Source organism: Caretta caretta, chromosome 9 (assembly GCF_965140235.1).
Source record: "Caretta caretta isolate rCarCar2 chromosome 9, rCarCar1.hap1, whole genome shotgun sequence".
NCBI lineage: Eukaryota > Metazoa > Chordata > Testudines > Cheloniidae > Caretta > Caretta caretta.
Genome location: NC_134214.1, coordinates 35256642 through 35277103, shown reverse-complemented (window position 1 = coordinate 35277103; position 20462 = coordinate 35256642).

The following is a 20462-nucleotide window of genomic DNA, read 5'->3' as shown; positions in this document are numbered from 1 at the left end:
TGTGTGTATAAAAACATCTTCTGTATTTTTCATAGTATGCATCCGATGAAGTGAGCTGTAGCTCACGAAAGCTTATGCTCAAATAAATTGGTTAGTCTCTAAGGTGCCACAAGTACTCCTTTTCTTTTTGCGAATACAGACTAACACGGCTGTTACTTTGAAACCATACAATTGAGTGTTATCTTCATACTGGTGTCTCACTTTCCATCACAGTTGTCTCCTGTGGATATTGAAGAGGAAGAATAGTATGGATTCCTGTGGAAAATCACAGGTCTTTGGAGAGGAGGAGCAGTTATCCATCACTACTCTCTGAGTTTTGCTGGAGAGGAATGAATAGGGCCATTGTGTGCTGTGCTATCTATTCCTGCTATGTCATTTAGGTGGATTATTAGTACCTGGAAGTCTACTGTGCCAGAAAGAGATTCAGCAGTATAAGCATGGAGATCTTCTCTGTGTTCATGGTTATAAGGAAGCTGTCTTTCAGTGCCACTAGGGTTTGTGCTGTGCATCTCAACCCTAATTGTGCTGACTCCAAGATGATGGGTGATGAGGCATGCTGTTGGAGCTTGGTGGTTGCTGTTTTCTTAATTATTTTGCCTAGGAATGGGAAGCTGGAGATAGGATGGTATTTAGAGAGGGCATCAGGCTTGAGTGATGGCTCCTTGAGGATAGGATGGACTATTACATTTTTCAAGTTTGGCAGATGGGCTTCTCTAAAGCAGGCATTGACTATTTCCATTAGTGGTGGGTATGGCTGTTCTTCAGTGACTCTTATCAGCCAGGAGGAGCACTGATCCATTTCACAGGTTGTGGCTCTAATATACTGCAGGGCTTCTTGCGCTTTACCATGTGTGATGGGGCCAAAATCAATCATGGGTGGCATGATGGATAGTAGTACAGTCTGGCCAAGAATCAAGTTTTATTTCCAAGTTAGTTCCATATGTATTTGGTTGATCTTATTAACAAAGTATGCTGACAACCTTTAGCAATGGTCAATGCTTACGTCCAACATCTGGGTTATGCAGCCTTGGTTGATTAGCCAGTTTACTAAGTGGAATAGCTCTGCCAGTTGTGTTTCTGCTGTCTTGACTGTAGAGGAGTAGTAGGATTGTTAACCTTCTTTTACTGCAGTGGTATAGTCTTGTAAGAATTGTTTCTACTGTTGTCTAAACCTGATGGGGCACATCTAGGGGCAAGACTGGGGTGGATACAGATGGCCTGGTTTGGGGGATCAGATTTCAGGGGCAAGAGAGAGTGGGGGCAGGTTTGGAGGGGCAGAGGGGCAGGATTGGAAGTAGATTTGGGGGAAGAGGGATTAACTGGGGGGAGGGTCAGGATTGGGGGAGTCATTTGCACCCACAATTATTTGCATCAGCTAACTTATGCCCACAGTTGATTGAGAGTGCAAAACTGAAGGTTGGGTTAAGTCCCTTTTAAAAAGTCAGATAGATATGTAGCTAAATGAAATTCTTATTTACTGGATATGAGACAAGGATTAGTAAACTAAATGTGTTGTATTCTTTCTAATTACATCATGCCAAACACCTCAGCTTCTGTTCACTGGAAAGGACAATCTATTAGCCTTTAGGTTCTAGTCAATATGGACCATAATAAACATCCCAACTTAATACTGAAAATGTAGCAGCTTTAAAATAGTTAATTACTATGTTAAATTATGTGTGGCATCCTATTAATTTTTTGAAATCACACTAATCATCTAGATTTGCTTCCTTTGTGTTTGCATTTGGAACCCACATTTTGTTTATTTCATATATTGTTTTGTGTATTCTGCTTATTGATTTTGCATGTTATAAAATATGATCATTAGACTCCAACTCTCAGAAGAGTTTGACAAACTAAACAAAAGTTAAGATTGCAAAATGCAAACTCAGCAATATTGCAGTAATCCTCTAGACACCCTGTAGCACGGCATAAAGCAAGTAGAATCAAATCCAGTGTCTGTAAGCACAGTCTCTGGAGATAAAAGCATAACTAAAATTACTGCATGGTTATACACCTAACACAACAGAACAGAAATGAAAAACAGTTTCCTAGATTCAATGGAACTCAGACATACATTTAGTAAACAGTAGTATTAATCCCATACAGTTGAAACAGAAAACATGGACAAAGCTGCCAAGAACTTTTTTAAAAATGTCAATACACTAAAGAATCCAATAAATGCCTTCTAAAAAGAGCCACTGAAAAGGAAATACTTCAAAGCACTAGTTAAGTAATCCATTTAGAGTCCCATACCTCTCTCCTAAACCCTACTCTTTGAGCCGTTTCTGAGGTGAGGCAGAGTCCTAGAAAATATCTTTGTGTTTATGGATAGGCTGTATTTTAAGTGTGATCCAAGCAGTATTGGTGTAGCAATTTCACTTCTTAAGGAAACACCGTTCATGCCAACAAAACCGTCTCTCTTTGTATAGTTAATTTCAGTGCAAGAAAATAAAACTTTGCTACTTTCCAACATAGACTACCTTTCTGGGATATTCTTAAAATCCATTTGCAGTCATCTTGATTGGACAAAGTAGTTATAAGAATACATCTATTACCTTAGCCACATCTAGGTTCCTGGTAAGCACTTTGAACTATATTTCCATATAAGTGGGCTCTACTTCTAGGATCAAGTAGTTCAGCAATAAATTTTTCAATGAAAGCAATGTTCTCAGAAGCTTCTTTTCCCCTGGGTATCCTAAGTGCACAGGTATTCCTGTTCTCGAGATGATTCTCAAATAGCAGATCATTATCTAGGGGTTGTTTCAGTGAAAATGCTTTTCTAAGTTTTATAACAAGTATATGGTATAACCATGCTTTATCACACTTACTATTGTGTTTAGTCCTCATTTTAGTTCCTTCCATCTGCCAATAAAGGGGACTTAGATGTTTTTGCTAAGGATTTACATTTATCTTCCAGCATTGAGAGATGTTATTGGAATATGCCTGGTTTTGAGTGTAGTGCTTCTGTAAATTCATACTGTTTATCATATCTGGAAAGATAGTGATAGCAACTGGTGTTAAGCTTAAATTTTAACTCCCCTTTTAGCTCCATGCTTCACAACTTTCTCAAATGCTTTTTGGGCTCAAATTCCATGACTCATCTCAGACAAGAAGCTGGCAAATTATTTGGGGAATGTATAAGCAAAACTTTTGCAGCTGTGTTTGAGTTCCACATGTGTGAAAAAATAAATGTACACCCTTTTTCATTGGTACCAATGCACAAACTTTCCCCTTCCTTGACTGTTTTGAAGCATCAGACTCACAGTCTAGCAGCTTTCCTTCACTCCCCAGTCTACTGTAAAGCTTTAGAATGAAAGATGCTATATAGATTTAAAATCTTACTATAGTAGGTGCTACTTAAATGGGATATGCTAAATTGGGACAGTCACTTTACTGGGCTGCTTCCCAGGAAACTGATTTTCAGCTAAATAATAGTGAATGACAATGACTGCTACTTAATTGGGACAATGTTAGCAAAAAATTTGTTGTGATAGGGTCAGTTTTAATTAATGCCAAGTAGTTAATACTGACCCTTTCAAAAGTGTCTACCAATCCTGGATGCCTCAAATTTTGTACATACCACTAGAAAAACTTAGGTGTCTCAAACTGACCTGCCAAATTTAGGAATTTTGACCAAAGTGGTGTTCAACCAGTTGTTAAACTGGAGTGAAATTCTAAACTCTGGTTTTAGTGTTTGAACTATAGAAGTGACAAATAAAGGTTAAGGGTTACATTTTCCTGCTTCCCCAGGAGGCCTCAATCAAAGGAGGCTGAGTTCTGTTAGCCTTGGTAAAGGGTAGTTGGGTTCAGGACTTATTGAGTCAAAAAATCCTAAATCATGTAATTCATAGGGTCTAGTGGCAATTTTTATTCATTAAAAAACTAGCACTAATGCAAACATCCAGTTGAGGAATCCAAGACTCAAAAATCAAGTAATGCAGAATTAATGTTGAAAGCCCAGCCCTAGTATAGCCTCCCTTAATATGATTGTCATTTATTTTTGTAGCGCCAGCAGTGTGCTAGATGCTTTACAAACAAGAAAGAAAATTAGATGTTTGCCTCTAGAAGCCGAAAATCTCATTATATCTTATAAACAGGACTTCTTTTTTTCAAGGTTTATTAATTTAATTTTTCTGGGTTTATTTTTAGCAAATTTCTATTTTTATGTAGATATCCAAAAATTGGAGGTGTGGGGGAGGGGGAATTTCTCTTTGTATATACTGTAACGAGTAATCTCTTCATAATGTTGTCTGGTGTGTATTAACGTACCATTGTTTCAAACAGTACTATGTGAAAGTACACTAAGGAAGCTTTAGTGCAAACCAGCAGGGTCTCTGTGGACCAATTAATGCCCAACACATTAGTGAAATTTAGAAATCAAACCCCCATAGTTCGCATAACTGCTCCATGTGGACAGAGCTTTAGATTGCAAGTAACCATTTCCAGGGTTTATTGGATAAACATTGATTTCTTTTTTTCTTTTGTATCAGGGGTATTTTATCAGTTAAAACTTAAAATCAAAAGCCCTACTTATTAATTATCAGTTAGCTGACAATTCATAAAGATATTCTGGAATTTCTTAAAATCTTACTACAGTAAGTTACCATAATGTACAGAGTCTTCAGACTTGTGTTGATCTTTAAATCTCCAGAAGACTAAAAAAACAAGCCAAGTTTGAAGAAAATTATTCAGTAATATTAATGTTATGGACATCTAAATTTGAATGCCCCAGAGTTTGAGGCACTACTAATTCTGAGGTGGTTTCAGACTACCTTCCATCTGGGATAGCACAGAGATTGACGAGACTCTGAATTTTATGATTTGTGAGTAGGGTGATCACCTTTGTTCGATGGAAAAAAGGGACAATCAACTGAAAAATAAGGGACAGCGATTTATTTTAAGGGACATTTTAGGGAAACACCATGTTTCTTAGCATATCAGATTTTTCTCAGGTGTACATTCTAAAGTACACAATGAGTTATAAGCTTCAATTTATTGTTCAAACAGTACTTAATATCAGTTTTAATACATTTTAATGCATCTCAAATTAAGGGACATGTGGGCACTTTATTTGTGAGTAATGCCATCAACCTAATTTTATGTCAATAAACTATTTATACTCGGGCTGTCAAGCAATTAAAAAAATTAATCACGATTAATTGTGCAATGAATCACACTGTTAAACAATAATAGAATACCATTTATTTAAATATTTTGGATGTTTTCCACATTTTCAAATATACTGATTTCAAGTATAACACAGAATACAAAGTGTATAGTGCTTACTTTATATTTATTTTTTATTACAAATATTTGCACTGTACAAAACAATTCACCTAATACAAGTACTGTAATGCAATCTCATTTTCATGAAAGTTGAACTTACAAATGTAGAATTATGTACAAAAAAACCCCTGCATTCAAAAATAAATCCACACAGTCCTATTTCTTGTTCAGCCAATCGCTCAGACAAACAAGTTTATTTACATTTGCAGGAGATAACGCTGCCCACTTCTTGTTCACAGTGTCACTGGAAAGTAAGAACAGGTGTTTGCATGGCACTGTTGTAGACGGCATTGCAAGATATTTACACGCCAGATGCGCTAAAGATTCCTATGTCCCTTCATGCTTCAACCACCATTTCAGAGGACATGCTGCTGTTGATGGGTTCCGCTCAATAACAATACAAAGCAGAGCAGACCAACACATGTTCATTTTCATCATCGAAGTCAAATGCCACCAGCAGAAGGTTGATTTTCTTTTTTGTTGGTTAGGGCTCTGTAGTTTCCACATTGGAGTGTTGCTCTTTTAAGACTTCTGAAAGCATGCTCCACACCTCATCCCTCCCAGATTTTGGAAGGCACGTCAGAGTCTTAAACTTTGGGTGGAGTGCTGTAGCTATCTTTAGAAATCTCACGTCGGTACCCTCTTTGCATTTTGTCAAATCTGCAGCGAAAGTGTTCCTAAAATGAACATGTGCTGAGTCATCATCTGAGACTACTATAACATGAAATATATGGCAGAATATGGCTAAAATAAAGCCGGAGACATATAGTTCTCCCCCAAGGAGTTCAGTCACAAATTTAATTAACACATTATTTTTTTAATGAGTGTTATCAGCATGGAAGCATGTCTTCTGGAATAGTGGCCGAAGCATGAAGGAGCATACGAATGTTTAGCATATCTGGCATGTAGACACCTTGCAATGCTGGCTACAAAAGTCCCATGTGAATGCCTGTTCTCACTTTCTGGTGACATTGTAAATAAGAAGTGGGCAGCATTATCTCCTGTAAATGTAAACAAACGTGTTTGTTTTAGCGATTGGCTGAACGAGAAGTAGGACTGAGTGGATTTATAGGGTCTAAAGTTTTACATTGTTTTGTTTTGAATCTACATTTGTAAGTTGCACTTCCATGATAAAGAGATTACACTACAGTACTTGTATGAGGTGAATTGAAAAATAGTTTATTTTGTTTATCATTTTTACAGTGCAAATATTTGTAATAAAAAATAATAATATAAAGTAAGCATTGTACATTTTGTATTCTGTGTTGCAGCTGAAATCAATATATTTGAAAATGTAGAAAAACAGCCAAAATATTTAATAAATTTCAATTGGTATTCTATTGTTTAACAGTGCAATTAAAACTGCGATTAATCGTGATTCATTTTTTAAATCATGATCAATTTTTTTTAGTTAATCACGTGAGTTGACTGAGATTAATTGACAGCCCTAATTTATACCAAAGCAGTGTTTGTACTTATAAGTATGTTTATCACATAATGCCATCAAGTATTTTGTGTCTACTATGTACTTTAAAGAAAAGCTATTTTGCAAATATTATAATGTTTTCTAAAAATTTCACTGACACTCACTTTTATTTTGCTTAGAGGCAGGAAACATAGAACTAGAACAGAATCTACATCTCTCCCTGATTGCTTTGAGAAGAAAAAGTAAAAGGTGAGTTACTGTGAGACCTCCAGCTTGAAGTGAAAAATCTGTTTGCTAAAAATAATAGACAAATCTGGTTAGTTAATTCTGTTTACCAACTGCAATAAAGAGAGAGGCTTTAATGCAGCTAGGAAAGTGCTGATAAAATGTTTTTTTTTAAATAGGATTGTCCTTTTTGTGAGAAAGATAAACACTCTTTGTTATACATTATTTACTACTTTGGCTATATCTCATAATATTAAGTACTATTAATAACTACATATTTTAAGTGCTTATCTCAGTAATATCTGGGTATTCTACAGAAACTTTTCATGAATAAGGAATGCCCCCAATAGGAATATAGCTCTCCAATCTTTTCTCCTCCTTACTTCAAGTGGAGGTAGAGCAACTCCACCTAGCCTTTAATTCAGTTTCTCTCCAAGTTCCAGACACTGAGTTTATCTCAGATGGAAGCTATTTGAATAATTTTGTATTTATTGGTAGTTCTGTTGGTGCAAGCATGAATTTACTATTGCTGTTACACAATAAAATAGAATTTGGTTTGATCCAATGCATTTTGTACTCTAGAAATTGTGATGCAGTGCTTGTGTCAGCAAATGCAGCAGCTATCTCCAAAAGGCCTGGTAATATATCCATTTGCAGTTTCTATGCTCAGTCTGCAAAGAGATGACATATTAAGGATAAAATTACTTTCTGACTTTAATACTTTTACTAAAAATAAACCTGAACATCCCTCTAAGAAAATTCAGATTTATGCAGATGAGTGCAATTGCTTCTCTTCCTTTCTCTCTCATAGGATTAAACGATAAACATGAATATAGCTTCTAGAGTAATGTATCTGCTTACTCTATTATGCTGTTACTTTTAAAAATTGCACCGGATACATATGAACTAATGAATTCTGAATTTCATTTTCCCCACTCTTTTAAAATCCTTTTTTAGAGAGTTTTTATTACTCATGCAAGGTGCTAGACTGCTAGCCCTGTAATCTGAAACCCTCAATTTATTCATAGTGTCAACAGAGTCCCATATATTCTAATATTCCATAGCTATGGAGTTTGTCATTGAATTCATCCCTTCCTGAAGAGCTATGCTCAAGAATCTCAGCTTTCATTTAAAAAAAAAAAACATTTCTAGCCCTCATCATCATAGGGTCACCTTCAGAACATGAACTGAGTGTAAACCAATGCAGTGATGTCTTTCTGAATCTGCAGACAGTCTGAAACAGTATATCAGAGGGGTATGACCATTCATCTCAAAAGGTTGACAAGTCTGGAACCTAAAGATAAGTTTAAATGTCAATATTAGTGACTAGTCCTTGCTTACAGACAGCCCCCCAACCTGAAGCAAATACTCACCAGCAACCACACACCACACAACAGAACCACTAACCCAGGAAACTATCATTGCAACAAAGCCTGTTGCCAACTGTGTCCACATATCTATTCAGGGGACACCATCATAGGGCCTAATCACATCAGCCACACTATCAGAGGCTCGTTCACCTGCACATCTACCAATGTACATCTACCCCCCCGCTCCCCCCCCCCCGGTTCTCCTGCTGGTATTAGCTCATCTTAAGTGATCACTCTCCTTACGCAACGGCTGGAGCCCCGGACCCTTTAAATCACCGCCCGGGAAGCCAGTCCAGTCCGGTACACCATACCGGACCGGACCGGCTTACTTTCACCTCTGACTAGAATGCAATCACCAGGTTATTTTTTAAGTTTTCTCCATATGGGAACTGCATTGTTGCAATCTGCGCTAGTGTAGTTGAACTGGTGGATTTTGCAATGTCCACAACACAAGCAATCCTGTTTCAGATTCACACAGTGCAATCTGCACAAATACCATAGCAATTAATTCTGGATACCTAACCCACAGTTTCCAGCACAATTCCCCATCCAAATCTCTGTCCTGTTTTCTAGTAATGAAATGTAAATTATTATATTTTATATCTATAATTTTCATATGTATATTCTGCACACTTATAAAAGTTAAACAGATTATACTTGTAACATTTAAGAGGTTATAATTTACAGGTGAAACATATCTGGTTGGAGGTGCAAAGCCTTAACCAAAGCAGTCAGAAGAGGCAGCTCAGGGTAATTGTGGAACTGTGTTAGGAGGTCTGTTGCACTGATGCAGCTGAAATGCTAATGTTTTCTGACCACATTGGTATGGCAAGGGTGCAAAGAGATCCAATACAGGATGAAATTATATGTGTATACTTTTACAAATAAAGTATGCATTGTATGTGCTTGATAATATTTATGTAAATAGCAATTCATATTATGAGATACCTAGTCTTATGTATGAAAAATATTCTTCCCTAACTTTTGTTAATTTCATGTAGTACATTATTTTTATATTTAATTTTAATACCACACTGTGATGTATCAAAGCATTTTACCTAGATAATGAAGACATGGTCCATACTCCAAGGAGTTTAGAGTCTAATAGAGTCTATGTAACATGACACACACAGAGCTCAAATAACGCAAAGAGGAGGACATTTTTGCAAATTAGGTTTTTCATATGTACTGTGTTTGCTTTTAGACAGTACATATGTCCATGGGAGTGTCAGTCATTGTTGGAGATATTGTAGAAAGAAGTGAGATATAAGGAGGGATGTGAAGAAGATGGTGTCGTGTGCGAGATCACGGACAAATGTTCAATGTAGAAAACCTATAAGTTCTCATCAAATAAACAACAAAGAGCTGACTTCCGAATGGCATCCCTGGAAACAAACCCTACATTTCAAGCACCTAAATTGTTTTGAATACATCTGAGAGAAATTATTAATGGGAGATATTAAAGTACATTCCATATAAAAAGTCTGCAAAGTTAATCACTCAAAAGGCAACAAATGCCAAAGGTAAGATTTCTTATACAACCTCAACTCTGTCATACTGTGTGCTGCCAGAGACTATCATAATTATCCATTGATATAATAGTCTGGCCTTTGCCCAAGAAACTTTTTCTTGAGCCAGTGGCCCTCACAAACTGCCACTGGTATCCAACGCTCATCTTTGAAATAGGTAATCAAGAAAGCAGTTAAAAGTAATTCTTGAAGGCATCTATCCACTGTCAATAGACCCCCTCACAGTTAGGTTTCAGATCTGATCCTGGAACAGAGACTGTGCTGGTGGCACTGACAGATGACTTCCTATTGACAATAGAAGCAAGAGGATGTTAATATCATTCACTTGGATCTGTTTACAGCATTTGATATTGTTGACCATGCTGTACTACTTTCTTTCTTCAGACACTAGCGTGGGTCAATGGGAAAATGCTGAAACAGTTACAATTCAGAACATGAAAGAAAATGATGATGAGTTCTTTCACCCCTAGGACATTCAACTGTAATGTTCTGCAAGACTCAGTTCTCCCCCACCCTTTTTAACAATGACATGCTGTTAGAATAGTATGAAGAGGGAGACACTCTTAAGAACTCACTAGCATCACATCACCCTCTACTGAGGATGTCTGCTCACCCCACATCTTCAAATTAGTCTGCAACCTTTGGATTTTTCCCTATTCCTTGTTACAGCTGGAGTCTAACATAGCTAGAACTGTGAAAAATTACTCCTAACTAAGCTCAGGTAGAAGACCATCCCTTCTAGTGGAATGATAATTTGACCAGAGTGATCCATGCCTTTGTGACCTTTCTGTAACTTGTTCTACCTAGGCATAATCAAAATAGACCTTTTAAAAACATTTTGATTAGTTCAGAAAGCAGCAGCCTGTCTTCTCAACACCAAGAGCACATCACTGTAGTGCTCTGTATAGTACACTGGCTAACAGTATAATAGTGAGTCATTTCAGAATCTCAGTTCTAATTTTCAAGGCCCTCCATGGAATTGTTTCAGTGTAGCTAAAAGAGACCCTCTCTGTCTGTGATGACAATCTCCCTTGGCAGCTATGTTCCTCAGGAATGACGAAGCTGTCAGTCCCCAGAATGAAGCTCATGCAAGCAGGAGATATTAAGGTCAAGGCTTTGGAACTCACCCAGCCCAAGCCAGGAAAGCTAATGATCCAACCAGCAGACCAAATTCAGTGATGAATCTTGGTCACATGCCACCTGAGGCATATTGCACATACGCTAAGAAGACCAGAGGAGATTAGAATGACCACAAGTTTCACTGCCTTCAACCTAGGTGTAACAATATTTTTTTTAACTGAACTTTTTCACAGCGACGAATAACAGGAAAGAAGGAAGAGAGAAGGAGGAAGAGGAAAATGAAAGGTAAGTCAATAATGAAGAGAAAAAAGTAGTATGAGTGGTGAGAAGAGAGAGAAGAAGGAAATACTCAACATACAAAAAACCCACATATACACTCATATAGCCCTGACAGCCTTGGTGGAAGTAGGGATGAAACCAGATCATTGGGCTTTTGTGGTTTGTGTTTTATAATTCTCTGTGATATATTGAAACACTGTGATAATGGGCATGACTATAAAACCTGGGTGGGTTGGCAGGTCGTATATAGACAGACAGAATATAGGCTTTCATTATGGGCCTAGTCCAACTCCCATTAAAGTCACGGGAGAGACTTCCATTTACTTCAGTGGAAGGTGGATCATGCCCTGTGTGATCACAAAATACCATTTCTGTTGTACCTCTACCTCATGTACTCAATGAATGAGGCAGGGGCCATAAGGATCTCTGACATGTTCTTGTACATTCTCTGTTCTCATTTACAACAGTGTAAAATCAGAGTATCTCCAGTGACGTCAGAAGGGTCACTCTGAATTTACATTGGTGCAATTTGGAGCAAAATGTATCCCTCAGTTCATGGGTTGGTGGTGCACAGCAAATGAGGTAGAGTTTGCTGCCAGTCACTAGTTACCATGCAGTTTGCAGATTAAACAACTTGCAGTGAATAAATCAGAAGCACATTAATTGAACAAAGATTATAACAATAAATTATTAAAATACATAATTTAATTTCCAAAAAGTAAGTATTTTAAAATTTGATAAACCCACAGAAATTGTATTGTGAGAAGCCTTCTTCTTCACTTCTGTTTTAATATTGGGATTCAATGGAAATAATGATATGTGATCATGTAATTAAAGACTGTATAGTAATACAAAAGGACAAAGAGAGAGATTTATGGCTGTGTGTGTAATCTTAACTTTGGCATTTCCTGACTTTTGGGTGGTTAACTTGCAACCTTAATGTTCTCTTTACAGAGGTCCCAACCCTTCGAACACTTATGTACATGTTGGGTTATATTTCCTTGAGTAGTCTCACAGCCTTTGTTCCTGATTTTTTTTAAAAAGTCTCTCTCTCACTATGATTGTTCTCAAGTTTTAATTTGTATACATATAACTAATTACCAAACATTAGCTGTCACTTTGTTGAAAATGCAAACAATTAAGACCTTAAAGACTTCTCTCAGTTGCAGAGGTGGCCTCACTGGTTTGTTATCAAAGCTTGCATAATTAAGTAGAAAGAAAAGGAGTACTTGTGGCACCTTAGAGACTAACCAATTTATTTGAGCATAAGCTTTCGTGAGCTACAGCTTATGCTCAAATAAATTGGTTAGTCTCTAAGGTGCCACAAGTACTCCTTTCCTTTTTGCAAATACAGACTAACACGGCTGTTACTCTGAAACCTATAATTAAGTAGATAACACAGTCATTAACTTGCCTATGGGGCTGTATATGTCAAAGCAGACCAGCTTAATCTAAAGGTGAATTCAATAATGTTATGCTGAATTGCAGTCTATAAAGCCTATGATTAAGGGTCAGCACATCTGGCTCCTGATTTGATCTTAGCAGCTGACCTTTCTTTGACCTTCTCCCCCACAGACTTTCTAACTGAGCAGAGCTAAGGATATTGTACAATGTCATTTGCTGACTTTTACAATGTGGTGACAAATTTAATATAACGTCACCTTTTGCTAACACAAATTCAGGACCTGTAATTGTGCCTGGAGACTTAACATTTTATTTGAATATTCTGAGTTAGGAGTCTCATCTCATTCAGTTAAGAACATATGCAAAGAGGAGGAAAGTATGGCCGTTTTTTTCCCCCTTTTCAAAATAATCGAACTGCCCACTCTATAAGCCGACCTGATCTACCTATGGAATTGATTTTCATAACAGAATTGGTTACTAAAATTCATTATCCCTCAGTGTAGCAATGTGAAACTGAAGCAGCAGAACATTTTGCTTATATTGTATAGGAAATCATTTCCTCATTGCTTGAAGTTTCCTACTTCAGTGACTTTTACTGTCCCTCAGTTTATTAATTTCCTTACATTTGGCAGGTCATTGTCCTATTTTTATTGTTGATAGGTTGAGAGGGTTCTTTCTGCCCTTGAGTAGGGCAGTCCAAATCTGCCAAAAAAATTAGGACAAAGTCTGAGATGCTGTATCCTTCTTTGTGGGGGAAAAAGGGAAAAAAAATCTGCCAAGCTGGCTTTCCATTTGCATCAGAAAAAAGCACATCCCTTCACTAGAAACAGTTACTGATCTTAAGCAGTCTAAACTTCACACCAACCTGAAATTATATAGACACAAGCCAGATTTTTTTGTACAACAGCGTACGCTAAAAACAAAAAGCTTAATTAAAAAAAAACAGTTTAGGTTGATAATTATACCAATGCACTAACGTATATCATTTACAAGCACTTGAAAGGAAAGAAGGAAATAGATCAAACCACAATGAAGAATATCTATTTAATGCTTTTATTCAGTAGATCTCATAGTGCTTTACAAAGGAGGTCAGTATCATTATCCCCATTTTACAGACGGGGAAGAGAAAATAAAGGCACAGAGAAATAAAGCTACTTGCCAGCAGGCCCAGAGTAGAGATAGAACTAGAATCCATAGCTCTTGAGCTCTAGTCCAGTGCTCTAGCCACTAGGCGAAATTCATTGTTCTTTACCCAACTAAATAAATGCATATTATATCACAACAAGCAATCTTGGCTCACTGATTTTTTTTAAAAGATACATTTATTATTTACAATTTGGTATCTAAACAACAGTGGGATTTTTTGTCAAAACACTCAGTTGTTGTTTCTTGAGGATAATGTATTACAAATAGTTTTACAGGAGAAATGCACAATATTGACAACTGGTAAAGTTATTTATGTATGCGGTTTGCATTTTAAGCTTATCAATATTTATCTAAATTTATGTAAACCTCAATAGGCAACTATCCTGTGCTTGGGATACCCATTAGATACATGAAAATATGCAATACAATAGAAAATGACGACTCATTTCATTTTGGAAACTAAATATCCATCAGCAAATATAATTATAATAATAAAACCAAAAGTCTTCCTACCTTCATCCCATCAACTTCCAAAAGTCTGGGGAAAATAGGGCTCATTAATGGAAGCTGGTTGCTGTTGCTTCTCCATAATTAACACACAAGTAACAACACAGAGACTGTGGAACCCATTTTAGACGCTAGGCTATATATAATGAATCCCATGTGTCGTAAAGTAGTATAAAGGTTGGGGGTTTTTTCAGTGCTTTGCAAAATACATATTGTAATACTGTTGTAGTAAACCTCTATGTATAAACTAGAGGGTTGCACACTTTGTTGCTTCTGTAGGCCAAGCTCATCGCCCACACCAGTGGCTCTTTGCATTTATCCATTCCATCCACTCTAATCAGTGATTCCCCCCATGCTCTCCCTCGTGCCAGAGGCTCGGTGTGACCTCCATCCTCAGGCCTCCATTTTTTCTCCATGCCAGGGTATCCATTCTCCTACCCATGCAAGGGGCTTTGTGTGACTCCTCATTATCTCCTTGCCCACCCAGGTCAGGGTGGATCACTTCATGAAATGCCTTGTTTTGTTTGCTCCCACTGAAGCATCTGGGACCAGCCACTGCTGGAAGAAAAGGATATTGGTCTAGATGGACTATTGATCTGACCCAGTATGGCCATTCTTATGTTCTTAAAAATAATCCAGCTCCCCGGGTGCAGCCTATAGTTACTATCCATCTGAGGTACTTACATGTTTTTCAGTGCTGTAGAATCCAAGCGCCTTACAATCTTGACCGTATTTATCCTCACAACACCATTGTGAGATAGTGAAGTGTGTTCTTATCCACATTTGTGAAACTGGAAGTCTGTGGCAGAGCAAGGAATTGTACTTACATCTCCCAACTCCTATACTAGTGCCCAAATCACTGGACCACCTTTTTTTTTTTTTTTTTAATAGCTGCCTACTCCTGCCAGTAACATATTCTGCCCTGCAAACTACCAGTCCATATCTCAAAATGCCACCAATAAACGTCAAGTAAAATATATAGGAGACATACATAGAGTAATAATTTACAACCACAAGTCTAACTAAAAAACCCCTCATATTACACATTTACAGCCTAATCCTGCAAATGTTTATGTACGTATCCTTCTGCCCATGAGTAGTCCCACTGGGATTACTTATGTATGTGTGTGCTTGCTTTAGAGCTTTGGGATGAAATTCACCCCTGTGCAGAGAGCCAGCCTAAAGTATTTGCACCATTTAAATTCTACTTGATCTTAATTGGGCTTAAATTAGATTTGTGGTGCATAAACCTTGTGCTGGCATTCTGCAAAAGGGTGATTTGAATCTCTATTTCATAGCTATTTCTGCTGAATCTTATATGACTTTCCAACTACCTATCCAATTCAGCTACTTCACTTTTTAGCAACAGGTGGCTATCCCATAGCCTCAGTTGTTTACATGAAAAGTATTTTGTATATAAGATAGAGGGAGGGTAAAGATGATGGTTAAATTTGTTGTTATCACTGTGTTGCATTCAATATCCATATAATTAGTGAAAGCCTTCTATAAGCATTTGTTACAACTGGATATGCACAAAACACGTTTCACATGTTCTCTGTGTACAGCTCTGGCTGGCACATTCAGCAGTTTAATTTTGCTTATGTGAAAGTTTCATATTTTTCCCTATTATGAGTCCCCACAGTCTAAATTAATATTGGACCCAGCTGTCTCTTATGATTACATTTTAATGATTTAAGATGGTTTGTTTGCATTTTGGCTATTTGTTTAATAGTGATGACATTTAGATTGTCACAACTAGGCTTTGACGTTATCAGTTTATTTAGATGATCAGGGAACTTCACACCTTTGATGGTGCTATTGTTTGGCTGCAAACTCAAAAAGACATCAGTGCACTGATTTACATAATGAAAGTTGTCTTCATAGGGATATGTCTTTGTTAATTCAGTTGTGAATGGGATTACCTTTCAAAAATTAAATAAGCCATGTTTATTTATTGTTTATTATTTTAAATTTATTGTCATTCTAAAATGCACATGGACTTGTGCTTCTCATTTCTTGCTGTTTTCTTTCACTTGGTATGCTGATATTTTGGTTTTAGTCTCTTTTCCTCCTGCAAATGAGTCTGGAGATTGCAAAATCACTTAGGGGGCTATTTTCCATTGATACACACACTCTCAGACCTACTGATGGATGTTAAGCACACACAGCCTAACCCTTATCAAGATTTTTGTAGGCATCACAGAAAAGGAGAGTTTTGAGGAGAGATTTGAAAGTGCATAATGAGATAGCTTTGTGGATGTTTATGGAGAGCTCCTTCCAAGCATGCAGGGAATCAAGGGAGAAAGCATGAAGGCGCTTTTTTGAAAATTTAACAAGTGGCAATGAAATCTGGCACCATGGGCTGATTGGAGATGAGCATCACCCACTCAACAGTGAATGAGAGGTGACCGGTAGGGTGGGGACTGACTGTGAAGGTCCTTGAAAATGAACACAAGCAGCTTATGTTTAATGTAATAGAGAGTCAATGGAGGAACTCAAAGAGAGGGGTGACATGATCAAAGCGACTAGCCAGGAAAATGATCTCTGCAGCAGCATTCTGAATGCATATAAGTGGGGCAAGATTGCATTTGTCAAGGCCAGAGAGAAGGATGTTGCAGTTATCAAGATATGAGATGATGAGAGCTTGGACAAGAGTTATAGCTGTGTGGATGGATAGGAAAGGCTGTATCTTAGAGATATTATGCAGAAAGAATCAGCAAGATTAGATACAGTCTGGATGTGAAAACCCAAAGAGAGACTGAGTCGAAGATGATGCCCAGGTTACAGCCTGAGCAACAAGCAAAATGGTGGTGTTGTCCACAGTGATTGAGAAAGGAGGTAGTGGGGAGAGCTTGGGGAGGAAGATTAGAATCTCTCTTTTAGCCATGTTTAGCTTGAGCTAAAGGTTAGATATTCACAAGGAGATGTCAAAGAGACTGGCCAAAGTTTTAGTTTGGACAGAAAGCAACATGTCTGGAGTACAGGTATATCTGTGAATCATCAACATAGAGAAGGTAGTTGAATTTGTATTTGCATACCAAGTATTTTGCTACATATTTCAGTTCTCTGTAGCCATCCAGTGTGGCATCAAAACTTGCTTTCAGTTTTCAGACAAAAATATTATATTGATGTACCTGCCTGGTGACCAGGGTGAGTGGGGATACTTCACACTTTCAAAATGTGCAGCATTTTTTGTTGTTATTCAGTCCAGAGCACTGTGCCTCCCAACCTCTTTTGGGATGGCTGGTGTCCCAGAGGACAGTAACAGGGAGTAATCAGAAGAGCATAGAATGGGGAGATGCTCTTTGTAAACTGTCCCCCACTTGTACACCTGGGCAAGCTAGTGTCACACACTAGCCAGATCTTTGAATGTAATGGGAATTCCCACTCACGTCAGAGGAGTAGGCCCAGTGTTGAGTGTCTCACATAATGCCTAACTTGAGAAATGATCGGTTTCAATTTGTGGAAAATTTTCATGAACAGATTTCCTTTTATATTTTTGATTGGCTCTTTCCCCTTATCATTAGCATTATCTTCAAACAACCTGTTTTTAGAGTAATTAGATCTCCAAGAAAAGTCGCTTCAAATACAGAATTGCTTCAATAAATTCCCTGGGATGCCCATGCTGTAGCCATTGGGCAACATCTAGTGTGAATTCATCTGAAGAATAGGCCAATGCTCATTAATCAAGGGAAGGCCTTGCTGAAGTCACTACAAGTTGATGAGCAGAATACTTAGGCTATGTCTACACTATGTACCTTACAGCTACACAACTGTACCGTTATATCCATGCCGCTGAAAGGTCTCCTGTGTAGCCACTCTTTGCTGGCAGGAGAGAGGTTTCCTGCCGGCAAAATAAAATTACCCCCAGCAAGCCGTGGTAGCTTGTCAATGGGAGAGTGTCTCTGGCTGACAAAGCACTGTATACACCAGTGCTTTTTGTCGATAAAACTTTTGTTGGTCAGGGTATGTTTTCTCACACCCCTCGCCGACAAAAGTTTTACCAACAAAAGTGCAGTATAGACATAGCCTGAGTCACCTTGTTGTAAACAATCTAGATACTTTGTTATGCCAAAAGCCAAAAAATTGCCACAGATCATTATCTTACAAAAGGAAAGGTGGTTATGGGAACAAGGAAAGTAATTGATTAATTAAAAATAATACATCTGCATTTCCAAAGCTCACTGAACACAAATCAAAATGAACATAAATTCCAAAATAAATAAATCTGAAAGTTGTAGCAAGATACTGTATACTGTTTGACACCTGAATCTGATGTCCATATATATATTTCAGACTGAAAGAGAATTATGGGCTGCATCACCGTTTCCTGTAGTTAATGGGGAGGACTTCCCTGTGGGAATCCCTTGAGGAGCTCTTCCATGATTTTTTGGGAAAAGAGAGGGTCTGTTTCATTGGAAAGCATTTCAGAGTCTACTTCCATACCTGGAGTATCTCCAGAGAATTTTTCATGACAACTGTATAGAACCCTATTGAAGAGTTCATGTTTAGCTATTCCACCTGGAAGCAGGCAGGGCACACCCTGACTGTTCTGTAGAAGCAATGCACACATTGCTCTATCCAAGGACAAGGGCTAGATATGAACCATGAGAACTTGATTGTTGGGACAGCAACTGTGGGAGGCTTTCTTAGCCTGGGCTCAAAGCCTGAGAACCAGGATTGTAGTAGATAAAGGATGGCAAATAAGTATATTAATCAACGTCATACATTCCTTTGTGTAGCAGTATGTAATGCTTAGGGGGAGAAAGATAATAAAAGGAGAAGGTGGAAGGCGGGGGGGCAGAACAGCCCATCTCCGCTGACCAGCCTGCTTGCTTGCATAAAGCTGTGTTCTGTCTCATCACTGAACTGCCACAACTGGCGCCCAACGTGGGGCCCTCAGCACTCCCCTCGCCCGGCAAGGGTTTCAGACGCGTCACTCATCCGCTTCGTGGATCCCGGTGAGTATTTTTCATTGTGGTAAGTATGGGAAGCTCCCTCTCTGCTTTGCAAGTGCAACACCGCAATGAGCTGCAGTATTTGCTGCGTAAGGCTCAGCATGACTGCCCGGCTCGAGCACTTACCCTCCTGCTACAGGAGGTGCGTGCCCAGTGCCCGTGGTATCCTGAAGCCGGAAGCCTTAAGCTAGCAGACTGGGAGCGATTGGGCCAGACATTGCACGAAGAGCCTCGGGCACCCGTGCAGGCTTTACATGCCTGGCACCTCTGCCGCGATGCGATACAGCGTGTCGCCTCGGACAGACCCTCCCTCGCGAGGCTGGTGATCTCGCCACCCCCGTCCGCTCCTGCAACCATCCCTCCCCCTGCTTCGCCCCCAGGGCCTCTATTACCACCACCTCCCTGGCCTTCCCCACCGGAGCCGGTGTGTGATCACCCTCCCCCCGTGGGGCCCCCCGGAGGGTCATCTGTATCTGCTCAGAAGCTTTCGCTGGTGCAACAAATGGTTCACGCAGCGAAAGCTCGATCAGATCTTACAGCGGAGGAGCTGGCTGATCTGGTCTCAGTTTGCCCGGTGACCTGGCAGAATGATGACCAGGGCAACCCCGTGGGCACCTGGACCACTTTGCCATACTCGGTGGTTAGAGAGGTAAAGAAAGCAATTCGTGAGTTTGGCCTGACTAGCACCTTTGTGCGTGGTCTCGTTGAAGGGATAGGTACTGGGTACTCCCTAATCCCTGAGGATTGGAAAACGCTGCTGCGCATGATGTTATCACCCAGTCAGTATGTTATTTGGCTTAGTGAGTATCGGCAGATGGCAGAACGCCAAGCTCAGGTACATAGAGAGCACGGAATCATTTATGAGCATTTGGCAGGGGAGGGCCCGTTTGCTACTATTGAGATGCAGTCTCAACTCCCTCAGGCCGTCTTCCCCATTATTTCCACCTGTGCCCAGCATGCTTTCAAGAAGGTCCCGGATTCAGGCAAGCCTACCAAAAGCTTTGTCAGTATCCGTCAGGGTGCCTCAGAGTCCTTTTTGGATTTTACCAACAGATTGCATGAGGCTATCCTCCGACAGGTGGATAACACTGAGGCAGCTCACGAGCTCCTGTTAAAATTGGCAGTTGAAAATGCAAACGAGGATTGCCGCCGTGCTCTCCAGGCAGCACAAGCCTCTGGTATTTTAGAGCTCTCAGACATGCTGCGGGCGTGCCAGAACATTGGCACACAAGCCCACAAGGCTGGAGTT